The 15,921-nt window shown below is 39.6% G+C and overlaps 1 long non-coding RNA gene across 1 annotated transcript; it reads left to right on the top strand.

Annotated features, from left to right (window-relative positions):
- Window positions 1-11,055: 11,055 nt before the first annotated feature.
- LOC113951769 lies at window positions 11,056-14,922 on the top strand. The gene is made up of 3 exons (XR_003529269.1): window positions 11,056-11,086; window positions 11,428-11,542; window positions 13,436-14,922. It is a non-coding gene; the product is annotated as an uncharacterized LOC113951769 (long non-coding RNA).
- Window positions 14,923-15,921: the final 999 nt, after the last annotated feature.

The following is a 15,921-nucleotide window of genomic DNA, read 5'->3' as shown; positions in this document are numbered from 1 at the left end:
GGTAAACATATACTATAACAGGTTTCCCCAAGCTCTCTCTGCCCAGCTGTGATAGCCTACCTGTATTTTTAGTTTTCCTCCCAGTGCTGACTCGGTCTCTTCTTAGAGAAGACTGGAGGCATTGCACGGATGTTCAGGTGGAGATAGGAATATCTGCAGACTGATGTCTCCAGGCCCATCTATGGCCTCTGCCACAATAAAAAAAGCTAAGCAAACAAAAGAACTACTCAGGCGATAGCTTTAACCGTGGTGCTTCAATTGTGCATTCTGATCTGTGACAGAAGATTTTGTTGCGATTTTATTCTGTCTACACTGCACAGTGGAATTCTGCTTCACATAAAGAGTTGGAGAAGGCCCTCATAGTAGCATTTTTGGGAGATTTCCACGAATCAAAATTCAGACCCATCAATACAAGCAATAAAATTGGTTGTTCTTTTCCTTTTGAGATCATCTTTTTCATTCCTTCAATGCAAACCATTCCAACCTGTGATAGTGTTTTCCGGATCTATACTTTCACACAAAGCACCATTTCTCTGTTGCTTTATCAAGCCCATGAATGCAGAGACACGAGTGAGCAGGGGACCTCTTTTCATACAGGTCAAAAGTCTGCACAAGAATATCCCAGTTTCATTGGGAGCCATGGACATGTTTGTATCATGTTGTGCTGGTTTTGACTGGGGTACAGTTAATTTCTTTATAGTAGCTGTTATGGGGCTATGATTTGGATTTATGCTGGAAACAGCACTGTTAATACAGGGATTATTAAGCAGTGCTTACACAGAGCCAAGGCCTCATCTTTTTCTCACAGCACCCCATCAATGAGTAGACTGGGGGTGCACAAGAACTTGGGAAACGACACAGCCAGGACAGCTGACCCTAACTGACCAAAGGGATATTCCATACTGTAGGTGTCGTGCTCAGCACATAAAACGGGGGCAAGAAGAAGGAAGTGGGGCACATTTGGAGGGATGGCATTTGTCTTCTCGAGTCACCATTACGCACGATGGAGCCCTGCTTTCCAGGAGATGGCTGCACACCTGTCTGCCCACGTGAAGTGGTGAATAAATTTCTTGCTTTGCTTTGCTTTGTTTGTGTGCACATCTTTTGCTTTACACATTAAACTGTCTTTATCTCAAACCATGAGTTTTCTCACTTTTACCCTTGCAATTCTCCTCTCCATATCACTAGGGGGGTAGTGAGGAGTGGCTGCCTGGTGCTTAGTTGCGGGCTGGGGTTAAACCACAATACATAAACAGCAAGAGGTCCTAATATGCTTTTTGCACCGAAGGGTGGCCTGGAACTAGAATTGAGATGTAACCCTTTTTTGAAGATGGGAAAAGCAATGTTATGCCGTGTTTGGAAAGTGGTATGAAGATGTTGTGTTTTGCACTGTTGCTTTTAATAATCTCTTTTCATCTTTTTATATTCAGAGTAGTAAAGGGGAGAGTAGAGGAGCCCTTTATCAGCTTATCATTGCAGGTCACCTGTGTGTTGCCCTGCTTAATTTTGGCAAATGCCTATGTAGTTTGCTGTTGGCATTGTTGAAGCCCAGTGTGAGAGACATACCTGTAGTGTATTTTACACACCCACCCCCAGTCATGAATTATGCGGACAAAATGGAGTCAGTTATCTTAATGAGGTAATTATCTTTATGAAATAAAGATAGACTGGATTTTCACATAAAGATTTATCTGGTTTTATGGACCCTTTTAACCTTGCTCTTGGCTGTGCATTCTCTATAAGAAGCCTCATTCTCTCTTTTGAGTGCAAAGGAATTCCTTGAGTTTGGTCGCCATCATACAGCTTGCTCTAGGTAAGAGTGTCTGTATATTTGTGTTTCTGAGAACAGACCTCCTCCACTATGAACACATGGTTCAATTATAATTCCTTCCTGCAGCATTGTCATCAACCTGTGTGGAAAGGAAGATAGCATGCTCTCTTTACTGCCTTGAGCAAGCGGAAACATTTATTTTTTTACATCCTTAGTGCTGTTCTGCCATCTCTGCTCAGTATATTCATCCTGTTCAACTATGGGGTTTATTCAGAGCAACTTCTCAGCCTGAGCATGAAAAGGGTCCAGTTTCTTGACTGGCTAATACCAGGGATTCTCAGGGGCTGCGAGACTCCCAGCAGTTGCTGTTTCAGAAATGGCATGTTATAGGCCCTTTGTACAAGAGTGAGCTTTTGCCCTGAAGCAAGATGAATTTATTTAAAACTTGAAGGATCTCATTACCCAGAAGTCTAGCAGCTCCCTAATTCTTGTTCTGCCAGTCTTTCCACCAAGAATTTGACTCCAGCATGGGAGGGGCAGGAAGGTCCCAGAAGAACCCCAAACTCAGCCTAATTCCGTCCCTTGTAGCTTAGTGAGGAATCACATTTGCTCTGCTGCACTGACAGGCAGTATGGGGTGACAGGTGAGAAAAAGGATGCCAATGCAGGGCAGCTTCTCTAGTATTTCAGAATTTCTCTTAATATACCTACCATCAAATCTCAGCAGTATGGAAGGATAGCAATTATGGGCAAACCTGGGTAATACCTATGGATGAAAACAAAATAATCTGCAAGACAGGCATGGCAGAGAAATAAAATTAATAATTCTATTGTCTGTCTAATCTCAGAGGTTGTTCCAATTTAAGTCTGCAAGGACCACAACACTTCTGAATGTGCATAGGCTGCTTTCCAACCCCAGTCTGCTCATGCAGGGTGCATCTGCACCTGCAGCACTCCAGAGTGAAAACTCTGAGGCATTTCCACATGGGTGGAAACAGGCTTCATCTTTTCAGAGCGCTGACTGCATTTATGAGTTCTGGTTGGTTGTCTGGTTTCTGGCATATTTTTTTACTAAACATAAGGATGGAGGGGCAGTAGTGAAAGTGAACTTTTTCTGTGAAATAAAAAAATCCTAAGATTTTATGATCTGAATAGAACACCTGATTCTGCTTGGCTCTGCCTCTATCAAAGTAGAAATAATTTACAATTTGTTCCAACATAGGAAATGAGTAATAAAGATACTCTTATCATGCATATTGTACATGCATATTATTGCGCACAAGTAATTCATTTGTGCTAAGTAAGCACACTCCTAATCATATTAATTTAATTAAATAATGAAGTTAAGTAGCATCTACTCTGGAATTTATAAGACATTTGTTTCCTCTTATGCTTCTAGTTTCCATGTGTAATAAGTGTTGCAGTACATGCAGTGCATTTCAAATTAAGATAAAGAGGACTAAGTAGCAAGTGACATAGAAAGCAAAGAACCTTCTGCATTAATAAACACTGAAGCAGTGCTGCCGTGTCTAACTTTACAGTTGTTCTACAGGAAAACAAGTCCAAAATTTGGAAAATCACAAACAGCTCCCAGCTTTACTGAAAAGATTGAAAAAAAATTCTCCACTCCTTTTAACCCTTGCTCACATCAGGCTCAGAATACCTAATTACTTTTTCAATTTGATAATGAAGAAGAAATAGTACTTTACAGGAGTTAACTTGTGCACTCCTCAAGGAAAATACTATCAGAATAATTCATCTTTATAATTTATTAATGATCTATTAATGATCAATTTTCACTGGTCAGAGATTAGAAATCAGGATTTTTTCAAAATGAGCTTCCTGGCAGAGAATAAGAACAGAAACATAGAATGTTTTGCATGTTAAGAAACAATTAACCTGCCTCAATATATTGCAGGGAATTGAGGAGTAGCTCAAATACAGAGACTTCTGGAAATTAACACATCAACCCATACGCATTCTTCTGAAAAGCTGAAGCAGACACTGCAGCACAGTGAGTTCAGTCTGTTTAAATATACTAGTAGCAACTACTGAGACAAGAGATGTGAGAAATTTCATAAGCTTTTCAAATTGGTCTGTAGAGGATGAGGCCTTGCTCCATGCATGAAACAAGAAAGGAAGGTAATATTGAACATGGGCTTCCAACAAGCAATCCATCCAGCTGGTGCAGTAATTGAACCTGGATTGTATGGAAACATGAAGCATAATTCCGTAATTAAAAAACTGAATTATAAAAACTACAAGTAACCTGTTGAATTAAGTTTCTGCATGCAACTTTGACTCTAGCATTTCCAAATCTACATTGCAAACACAGTACTCTATTATGTTGTTGGTTATGTTTTAACATTTCCCTCCTTCAAGCAGAGGAATAAATCAATGACTTTCAGAAGTCATGTTATACCTCATTTTCCTGAGGTTTCAGTTACCACAGAAAGAGGAACGGTTCTCCAGTCTGATTTTTTAGATTGGTCATATGTTTACATTACTTTTGGAAGATGGGCCTGCAGATTTTCCTTTTGTTTTCCTGCTCGTTGTGGATCTAAGGAAGAAGAATGCTGTTTCAGATAGTCCAGATCAAGTATTGCTTCATGCCTCTGAGAGTCAGCAGCAGTCATTTACAATGTGTTTGTCTGTCCTAGTGCATTTCTGTGAAGTAAACAGCTCCTACAACCCTTCTCTGTTCACAGGTTCCTTGATTCACAGCTTTCCTGTCACATTCTGACTATGCAGCAGGAACATAAACCATGTTTGTAGCTCCTGATCACATGGTGTTGACAAAAAGGACCTTGCCTCTCAACACCTACAGTCAAATTTTGTAGGTCATTTTTCTACTTTAGCTTGTACAGAAGACAAGAATGGTCAGTAACCAAACAGTACTAAGGTGTTTCACAAGAAAAACATACACACAGTAGTTGCTGAGGCCTGAAATTCTGCAGGGCAGCCAAGGCAGCTCTGATTCTTTAATAAATTACTCCTATGCCTTGAGTCAGTGTTCTCCTCTCAGGCCTTTCATTCCACTGGACTCAATACTAGGTTAATTGCTCCCATTTATCTAGTGTCTGCTGGTTTATGGGTGTCCAAACGTGGCTATGTTACATAATGAGAGATTTTGCAATTGCCTTGCTGGTAATCCAGATGCATTTTAACATACTTGGAAACAATAAAAGGAGCTTTACACAGAATCAGGTTGTTCAAATGCAGTCAAAGGCAGACTTGTCAGTTAAGATAATGTAACTCAAATAATATATCTCACCCAAATGCCAGAGGTCCTTTCTGCACACAGCTACTACAGCCTTTGCCCTTGTATTGGGTCTGGCTGAGATGGAGTCTATTTTCCCCGCAGCAGGCCTCACAGAGCCATGCTCTGCATTCATAGCTTAAAAGGTGTTGACAACACACCGGTGTTATCCACTGATAGCAGCAGTGCTATCTCTACAACATTCCACCCACAAAGGCCAGCAGGCTGGGGGTGGGCAAAATCTTGGGAGAGGACATGGCTGGGACAGCTGACCCAAACTCAGCAAAGGGTCAGACTTTCCATACTATGTGATGTCTGTCCAGATAGAAAAGCTAAGGGAAAGAAGGAAGAAGGGGAGGCATTAATCATTTATGGTGTTTGCCTTTTGGAGCATCTGCTGCGTCTACTGAAGCCCAGCTTCCCAGAAAGTGGCTGGGCATCACTTGCTGGTGGGAAATAGAGAACAAAACCTTTTGGGTCTTTTTCCCCTTTGTTTGCATGCATGCAACATTCTCTTTTGCTTCATTAAACTGCTTTTATCTCAACCTGTGAGGGTGTATTTCCCATCTTATTTTCTGCCCCATCCTGATGAGGAGGACAGGGACACAGAGGCTTGGGGGGCACCTGGTGTCCAAAAAAGATCAACCCACCATATCACTGTCCCCTTGCAGCTCTCAGAATTCACCAGGTTTTTAAAGAATATTCACAGATTGAACCCTGAAGAGACTAGTGGCTGCTGATTATCCACTGACGACTTCATAACAGTCTATAGTGTTTACTGCACATGCATCCATCTTTGGCAAAGAAAACCTTCTTTGGTTTTTTTGGGGGGTTTTTTTTGGATGGTTGGTTGGAGTGGTTTCTTTTGTTTTTGGAGAAAAAAGTTGGTGATCCTCAGTATTTCCCTGTAAACTATTCACAGCAAATTCAAATGGAGGATGTCTAGGTGTGTCAGCTGGTGTCTGTGATCACTTTTAATAAGGAATGGTGAAAGGTAGTGACTGTTTGAGGATGTTGTATACTTTTTTCTCTGAATAAATATAAATGATACTTTGAAGGAATTCAGATCAGACTTTCTTCTTCAACAGTACAACATGAAAGACTGAGTCATTTGAATAGTTTAGGTTGGAAGGGATCTTTAAAGGCCATCTAGTCCAACTCACACCTGCAATGAGCAGGGACATCTTCAACTAGCTCAAATTTCTCAGAGCTCCATCCAACCTGATCACTTCTGAAATGGACCAAAAGAAAGAACCAGTATTTGCAAAAATTTTCCTGAGAATTGTGTTTCTTGAAATATCCTGATCCCTTATAAAATATTATGTAGTGAAACAGCAAGCAATGTGCACATGTCAGCAAACCTGCTCTAACATGGGTTCCTCTCTCCATAGGTTCACAGAACCTGTCTGGAGTCAGCTTCACTGCAAACTTCCCACAGGGTCACAGCCTCCTTCAGAAATATCCATCTGCTCTGGTGTGGAGTCCTCCACGGACTGCAGGTAGGGATATCTGCTCCGCCATGGAGCTCCATGGGCTGCAGGAGAATAGCCTGTCTCACCACAGTCTTCACTACAGGCTGCAGGGGAATCTCTGCTCTTCTACCCGGTCCACAAAGGAAGTGAAAGATTTCTTAGTCACAGTGAAGAAAAGCCTCATCTGAGGCAGTCACCAGGATAGGAGGATATTTCTTAATTCTTATCTATTCTAATCTCCCCAAGGAGTCAAATGCTGCAGAAATTTCAAAACACAAGTTGTCTTGGCTGTCATTTTTCATTGCTGGTTGGCAGGATTTGCATTCATGTTAAGCAAGCAAAGTCTCTTCTTTTTCTCTCAGTAACAGAGAGTTCCTGAGAAAAGCCTGTGATTCAGGTTTGCTGTTGTGGAGTAGGTAAAGATGTAATGAGAATAGGAGCAGAGGATTGTGGTAATTCATGTTAGCTGACAGCCTGGCTCTAACTTACACTTTGTCTACCTGGGAAGATCCAATTTCAGGTAGTTTCTAGGCTGATCTTTTGCAGAATACACCTTTACAGAGTCCATCCTACTCGACCAGCAGATTTCAAGAACAGATATTCAAGTGCACATATTGAAGTGCTTAGTCCAGGGTTTGCCACTTGATACTGTCTGTAAAGAAAACATAAATATATCCGTAAAGTATCATTCCAAACCCATCAGTGAAGCTCAGGTTCCTCCTTTTGCCCTAACCAAAAAGAATGTCTTGGTTGCATATCATTCACCCACTCAAACTGGAGTTGATCATTAATCAGAGGAACTGTAGCAGGCCAAGATGTAGCAAGTGAGGGGAAAAAAGAACAAGTGAACAGAGTGGTAGATCTGCTGTACTCTAACACCAGTGTGAACCAGCATGGTTAAAGGGAAGGCATGGTCTGCATTCACACTGCAACTTTCTTCTCGTCAACAGCACTTCTACTCACAAGCCACTGGAAACCCGAGTGGCTGGGCTTGTGAAGCTGCTTGGTGTCTGCCACCAAGGAGATTTTGAGAGGATTTTAGGTAGGGGCTGGATTCTAGAGCAGTACAGAATCCAGCTTTGTGGAATAGCTCTTGCCACCAAAATGAACAGGAAAGAATAAGATACATTTATCTTTCAAGACTGCAACTTGCAAAACCCTTTAACATGTTAACCCATTTGTTTATTACTCCTTCACTGATGAAATTACATTCCCTTATGAACTGCCACTTTGTCTTTTACACTGACACAATAAAACATGATTATTTGGGATACCAGAACTTAACATCCTTTGAGTTCCTGGCCCTGAGTCCAGATGGTTATTATCCAAGAGTTACTCAGGTCCGACCATGAACTTGCTTGACTGAAAGCATGGAATAGCAATTATGTCTTTAATTGACATTCATTTTCCAGTAATTATAATGGAGCCTGAATATTTGTTTCAATTGAATAAAAGATGCAAAGAAAATTCTGTCTCATTGTCATCTGATATATTCATCTGCTGCTTTCCCAAATTGGTATGTGGTGTCATGAAGGGAGGAATGATCCTTACATAGTTACAAAACTGACACAGCATATGTGTTGCTGCAATCAAAATACTCTAACTGCTGCCATTCTAAAAATAGAAGAATGGTGGGGAGAAGAGAATTTTTTTTTAATAGGAAGCATGAAATTTCCTTCTTGTATTATTGTGAATCATAGTGAAAAGCCAAAACATTCCTTAAATAACAGAGGTAAAAGGTAGATTACTTATTTTGCAGTACAAGGTCCTACACCTGGGTCCCAGCAATCTCAGGCACACCTACAGGCTGGACAGAGAAGCGACTGAGAGCAGCCCTGTGAGAAGGACTTGGGGGTGATGGCTGATGAAAAACTCAACATGACCCAGAGATGTGCACTGGCAGCCCAGAAAGTCAGTGGAATCCTGGGCTGCACCAAAAGGAGCGTGGCCAGCTGGTCGAGGGAGAGGATTCTACCCCTCCGCTCAGCTCTTGTGAGACCCCACCTGGAGTACTGCAAACAGTTCTGGGTGTCCCCAACATAAGTAGGACATGGAATTGTTGGAAGAAGGCAAGAGGAGGGCCAAAGTTGATAAGAGGACTGGAGCACCTCCTCTACAAAGACAGGCTGAGAAAGTTGAGGCTGTTCAGCCTGGAAAAGAGAAGATTGTGTGGAGACTCATGGCAACCTTCCAGTCTCTGGAGGGGCCTACAGGGAAGCCAGAGAGGGACCCTTTGTCAGGAACTGTAGTGACAGAACAAGGAGTAATGGGCACAAATTGAAAGAGGGAAAATTTAGGTTACATATTGAGGAAAAATTCTGTGCTGTGAGGGTGGTGAGATACTGGAACAGGTTACCCAAGGAGGTTGTGGATGTCCCAACCCTGGCACTGTTCAAGGCCAGGTTGGATAAGGCCTTGAGGAATCTGGTCTAGTGGGAGGTGTCCCTGCCCATAGCTGAGGGATGTTGAGACTAGAGGATCTTTAAGGTCCCTTCCAATACTTAACATTTTATAAACTGTAAATTAAGTAAGTAAATATATTCAATATAAAATTGTTGGTATAAAAAGTATTATTTTCAAAGAGTAATAATATTAATTGAAAAAATTATAGAGAAAAGAAATAGACTTAACCCATACTTCCCTGCAGAAAATTTTTCTTCATAGAACTGGAAGTGATTGAGTAACATGCTTGCCTTTTTTAGCTGAGAACTGGAGTTTAGAATGAAACATGAGATATTATTATCAAATGCTTTTTAGCACTTAGCCTCTTTCCATTCATAAGATTTTCCTCTTCTTCTTTTTGGTGTGCTGGAAAAATTTTCCACATTGTTTGGAGTACTTTACTGGAAAGAGACTGTATATACAGACATCTCACATGGCTCTCTAGGGCTGAACTGTGACCTGCTACCTCAGCCCTTGTACCTGTAAACTGCACCTGCATCTCAGAATTTTTTCTACGATTTGTGGATTTTTCCTTCAAGGTAAAGTACACAGATTTAAATAATATTATTACTCTGCTGATTAAGACATTATGAATTATGTAATGAATGCCTGGCAAAGCGATCACAAAAGGCAAAACAACTAGAAAATTATTTTCTTCTTCTCTCTCATATGTTAGTAAGAAATTAAAAAGAGAACAATTAATATCTTCTGCTCAGCTAGGCAAGGAAATGACTGGCCTTCTGTTAGAAGGTAAACAGAACTTTGGCAAAGTGGTTACAGCACGTAGAACTGACATTTTGGTAATTATTTAATAACAGCACGTCCTTAGGGTTTGTCTTATTTTGTCCCATCTGCTGTTTGTCAGCTGTAATGTCAAACAAGGCCAATTCGAATGTAACATGTCTCTCTGATCTACAGTTCTTGTGCTTGCCGTGTAATACAGGAATGCAAATGCCTTCACTGACCCTTTTTATTCCCTGATTCTGCCATCTGGTACATTTAAATAATGCAGTACAGCAGTTCTGCTCCTTGGTGAGTGATGAAAACTCCTCAGGTGTTTTCCTCTGTTCACCACTCTGTTTACAGACCAGAATACTGTTCCTTGCCTCTGTGATCTAATGTACCAAGAAGCTTTAGCTTGTGTATAAATATGAGCTACCCCAGCTCAGCAGTGCACGCCACAGTTGGCTGACAATTAGCTTGCTCAGGAAGGACAGATTGTCAAAAAGGCAGACTGATAAATAGCCAGTGAAATCATCTCTGTCTTGTATATTGGGCAGGTTTCCAGCTGCTTGGAAAAATGCAGTATGCATGTGGATTTGGCTGATAACTTGAACTGAAATAATTAGCTTCTAAAATGAAAACCACGCTGTCTTTTGTATTATTTGAGTGTAAATTCATAGAGGAATTAAAATTGAGTGAAAACATGATCTTGCTATATATATGTGATATATTTACATTGCAGATTTAAAATTCTGAATATTTTCTTAAGTATTTATAAAACCCATGTTATTTTCATGGAAAAATTCTACAAAATCTTAGAAAGTCGTCTTATTCCAAGCTATATTCTGAATGCAAACATCAACTTTTATAATACTTTATCTCTAAGTCAATATGAGAGAAAAATATCAAGTACATTTAAGTTCATTAAACAAAATCAAACAGTAAATATCATGTAAGACGAGGACTGATCTTGTGATTGTGACAGACACATTTGACCCCTAACCATACCTTTTTTCAGACTGACTAAGGAGCAACAGGCCTCATGCCTGTGATGAATCTGCATGCTGTTAAGCTCCTGGCTCCCATACAAAGGAGTGGGAAGTGCTTCAGAAACATATGTTCAGAGGTGGTTTCAAAACCCAAAAATACAAGATAATTAAAGTGCAGGATAAGGTAGTGCAGCTAAAATGAAGACATCTATCTTGTCTGTACTATTGAGTAGCAGCCAACTACTTCACTCTATAAATATTACCACCAGGATGGGCTGAATTTGAGCTCTCCCTGGACTGTAGCTGGGCTGCTCGCCAGGTGCCTCTCCCTTTCAGCAGGGATGCCTCAAGAGGTTTGAAATTCCCTACCTGAGAGTAGAAGATCCTTCATTACCTAAGGTGGAGAGATCCCTACTTGCGACAGATCCTTGGTAAGTGATTGAAATAGTGCTGATAATATGTTAATGTTATTATTGTAAGAATTTAAAATAATGCTAATAGTAATTAAATATTACTAATCCACAAAACTATTCAATATTGTTATAAACATTGTATAGATAATTCCATTGGGCATGAATGACCAGCCAAGTCTAGCATCATGATTGGACCCAGCCCTCCCTAGAATCCATAAGGAGTTTAGAGTAAGGTGGCCCCACTCTGAAACTCGTCACTTACTGAGGAGGTCTCCCTTACTCTCTGGTCTCTGTGTGAATCATTCTAACTCAATTTGCTTGTATTTTACTAAAAGCTTTTTGTTTTTGCTTCCTGATAGATGTTCCACTGTGGTACTGTATGCTTCCTGTTCCTTCAGCTCAACAGAGATAAAAATGCTGGAGATGACTAGTACCAACAAGCAGCCTGTGCCTTGAACTGCTCAGTAAATAGTGGTATGTGTTCTCACCTCATTTAGGCAATGTGCAGCTCTTACAGTATGCCATGAACCTTCAAAGGAAAAATATTAACACTTACAAATGTAGGTTTTTAAAATTATGTCAAATCTCTAAAATCCTGTCAACATAATAATGACCTGGTTATCACAAATGTTATTCATCTCTCCCACTAAACTCTGAGGAAGCTGTGGGTGCTTCTCCTCAGAAGACCTCTGACAAGTAACTTAGTGTTATCCAAGGTACATCAACCTTCTAAGATAGCCAGATTATCTACTGAGGTAGCTAATAACCAGATTTAATACTGAGAAGTGCTTCTCAATGTGATTCTAGCTTTTCTTGTTTTGTCCTAAGTCAGGTTTCAATAAATAATATTTTTTTTCTTTTGGGCTTATTTTAATATCAGTTATTCATAATGTAGATAGCTGTCAGGAGGGAAGAACTACCTTTATCACAGAGGCAGGGAGAAATACAGTAGAAAATATGAGTGACTATTTGCTGCAACTACAGAAGAAACTTAAGTATTCAGTCCATACATGCTTGTAGGAAGTAAACTATGAACTAGATAAAAGGCAACTTAGTTTACATGCTGTCATGAGATTAAAATAACATAGAGTGATTCTTCTAATAGTAAGAAATAAATTGGATTTACAAAAATTTTGTGTAACAAGTCACTCAGTGGCTCTCTGGGTAAAGACGTGCTTTTAATTGGAATGATGTTGTGAAGGAAATTAAGAACCAACTCAATTCTGAGGAACACTGTGAGGATACAGTCCAGTATTCTAATTATTGCTGAAAAGCGTTTATCTTCATCTTCACAGATTTGAATTAGCTTTTTCTCCGTTAGAACTAATTTTTCTGGGAATACATTTTACTTTTTCTGGGGTGAGAAGATGTTTAGACAAACCAACAAGCAAACTAAAAGCACAGAATACTGCAATTATTAATTGCATTATAAATCATTAAACTTTTGTCTTTTGGTATTGGACTGTGACTGGATGATTAACGGAAAGAAGATGATGTAAGGTTTGGATATTTATCTAACAAATTGTAACAGTTTAGCCCAATGTCTGTGTTAATTTGGTCTTTACCTATATAGAATGATATGAGCCGGTGTCCTCCAAATGTATCGCTGTAGGCAATACCATAGTATGTGCAGCCCTTCTTAATTTATACAGAAGGAGATTTAATCTTCTGATAATTGTGTTTGTGTTCTGGCTTTACTTTGGAAAACATATGTAGTTCACAAAACACCATGTTATCAATAATCACTGTCTCATGCAAGCTTTTTGGTAGCTGAAAAGGTGTATTTCTATTTGTTCCTTTGTTTCTTATATTTATTAAGCACTAGCAATTTAGAGACCACATATTGGGCCAAAGGATTTAATACCAAATGTAGTTCTTACACTACTTAATTCTTATTAATATAAAAGGGAATTTATTATTGAGAAAGCTGTCTTAAAAAGAGTTATTTTTACAAATATTTAAAAGTCCTACAAAATTCAGCGGGTGCTTTATTCTATTATAGGATAACTTCCTCTGTTCCTTGATACAAAATTATCTCAAGAAAAATACAGCCAAACAACATAAGCAGGACTTATCATCAAACAGAGCCATGATAGGCTGGAGCACTGATTTACGGAAAAACAAACTCACTTTACTCCTGTGACCTTATGAATTTTCACAAGTCACTGGTTAGGAAGATGCAAGCCTCTCCTCATGCATAGCCTTAGAGGTCAGGATAAGGAAAGCTCACAACTCACAAGTATGGTTACATATTTTGAACTCATTGTTTACCTTGCATACTATATTTGATAGAAACTGTTCTTCTGGCAGAGGTGCTTGACTAAAGCTGACTCAGATCAGGTACTGATTGACATTTGGTTTTTCTAGACAAAGGTTACCTGTAAGCCTCTGGAGAACCACGGATTGTGGCTGTAAACCAATGGGATTTTGTCGAATACCATCACCAGGAGCCTCAGACAGCTGGAGAAGAATCCCAACAACCTCAGACTGGCCGCTGAATCAAAGGTGAAAAGCGATTGTATGATGTCTGATATATATGATCTAAATCACATACTCACAGAATATGCTCAGCTGGAAGGCACCCACAAGGATAATCGAGTCCAACTCTTCACCCTGCACAGGACCATCCCCAAGAGTCACACCATGTGCCTGAGAGCATTGTCCAAACACTTCTTGAACTCTGTCAGGTTTGGTGCTGGGACCACTGCCCAGGAGAGCCTCTTTCAGTGCCCAGACACCATCTGGATGAAGAACCTTTTTCTAATATACAACCTAAACCTCCCCTGACACAACTTTAGGACATTCCCTCAGGTCCTGTCAATGAGAAAGGATGTAACTAAGTGTTTCTATTCTCTGCTGGTGGTCATTATTTGGGTATGGTGTTCATTCAGAAAGAAAATGTCAGGGCAAATAGTCAAACCTGGTGCAGCTGGCAAGAGCAAATGTACACATGCAAACTGGAAAGAAATTTGAGAATTAGTCTCTGGTTCAACACTGGCAAGTATGTTTGGAAAGAGCGTCTGCCACAAAAAAACCCAAAGGGCTGCAAACATGTGAAGGTCTTGTCATGATACAAGGCTGTAAATATGGATCTGGAGATATATTTTGTTTACAGCTTAACAGGAGAAAACTTAGCAGATATTTTTTCCTATTTCCTTCTATTCCACTGTTCGAATTATTTTTGTACTTTATAGTTTTGGTAACAGAAAAAAAGGAACATGATATTGCTAGAAGTTTTTGGGTGCAGGCTGAATTGACTCAGTTGGAAGGATGAAGGACATAGAAAACAGATTTATAAGAGGTGCTTCCATAGAGAAGTTACTTACTACAGAGAAATAATCCAGTAGAAAACACATGATTATGGGTCAGAGGTTCTTAATTATACTTCTGGCTCTGTCAATTACCTGCTATATGACTTTGAGTCACATGATTTCTTCATTTTTCTCTATCTAAACACACTACCTCCTTCTGTTGAGATTTTACACTCAGTATTTAAGCTTTCTCTTGGAAGCCTTCTTTGCAATCGTGATCTAAAGTGGACTCTCCTCTCAGTATTAGTCCAAAAAATTCTCTAGAATTAAAAATGTCTGAAACATGGGAGAGGAGTGTACTGATTTTAACTCTTTTTCCTACATGGCAAATTCTTAATTAATTTTTTCCCCTAGCTAAAAGCACAGTGTGTTTCCTCACCTTGTTACTTTAGAATTTTCAAAACAGTTAAGGCACTAAATGATGAAGTAAATTCTGTACAATATCACACCCTGTTTTCCCCACTCCCATGTCCCCCAGATCAGTGAGCAATATGTAAAAGCACAAAAAGACAACAGGCTCATATAAGAATCCATAGCATAGCATTCTAGAGGGGTTTTATTGGTATGTTGCCTTAAAGACATTTAGTCAACAAAATATCCTATACAAACCATTCGAGTAATTCAGCAGTTACAATGCTTTGACTCCTACTTCTAAGATTGCTAGAAATTAATAAATTGAGTCTTTTGACAGAAAGAAACTAATTTATTCCTGTGAAAGCACACTCTTGTGAAGTATCCAACTGTCTCATACAATGGAAGGCTAAAACTGTGCAGCTAAGTTTGCAAAGTGTCTAAGGATTTTACAAGGCCTGGATGACCAACTTAAAACATCCTTTTGCCCAAGTCCTGAACACTACAACCCACTCTGGGGCTTTTGGGAGCTTAGACATGCTGTATCTGATCACACTGTTATCTCTAGCTGGTTTTTACATCATGGTTCATCTTCCATATACATTTTGGCTAAATGCATTACTTCACTAAGGTCTTGTTTTAGCCACATCCAACACAGCAATAGTGTTCTTTAGATGTTTTGCAAGTTCATCTGCTTTTAGCTTACCTATAATTTCCAGCATTGTGTGGAGAGAAGTGAGAATCAGCTACCATTCAGTGGCTGCCTGTAATCACAATCACTCTTTTCTGTTGAAGTGCTCTGCCACTAGAAAGTAAAGGTAGGTAGCTAGAGTAGAAGCTTACAGTTAGTTAGTATAGCCAGTACTCATTTGTATGCCCTGGAGAAAGCAAATTGATAACAAAGTGAGGAGCTGCTCCCTGGCAATACCTGATATCTTGTACTTCCTATAAGGTTCAGGGTCCCCAGAAAGAGAAACACTACTGTATACTACAATATTTTCCTTTATGTTTAATGAGATGAAAATTTTACAACCAATCAAACCTCTTAATAGCCCTAATAGTCCTCTGTGAAAAGACTAGAAAATATATTACTCACTACCTGTACAAATTGGCCTGTTGGGAGCTACTCTTTTTGCTTGGCCATTGCTAATTTGGTCTGCCAATTCTGAACAAACACCATTGCCAAACGGT

The sequence above is a fragment of the Corapipo altera genome, unplaced genomic scaffold (genome assembly GCF_003945725.1).
Source record: "Corapipo altera isolate COAL_440 unplaced genomic scaffold, ASM394572v1 61305, whole genome shotgun sequence".
Lineage (NCBI taxonomy): Eukaryota > Metazoa > Chordata > Aves > Passeriformes > Pipridae > Corapipo > Corapipo altera.
The sequence above is the reverse complement of the archived record's forward strand: the minus strand, read 5'-3'. Positions and strand labels throughout refer to the sequence as shown.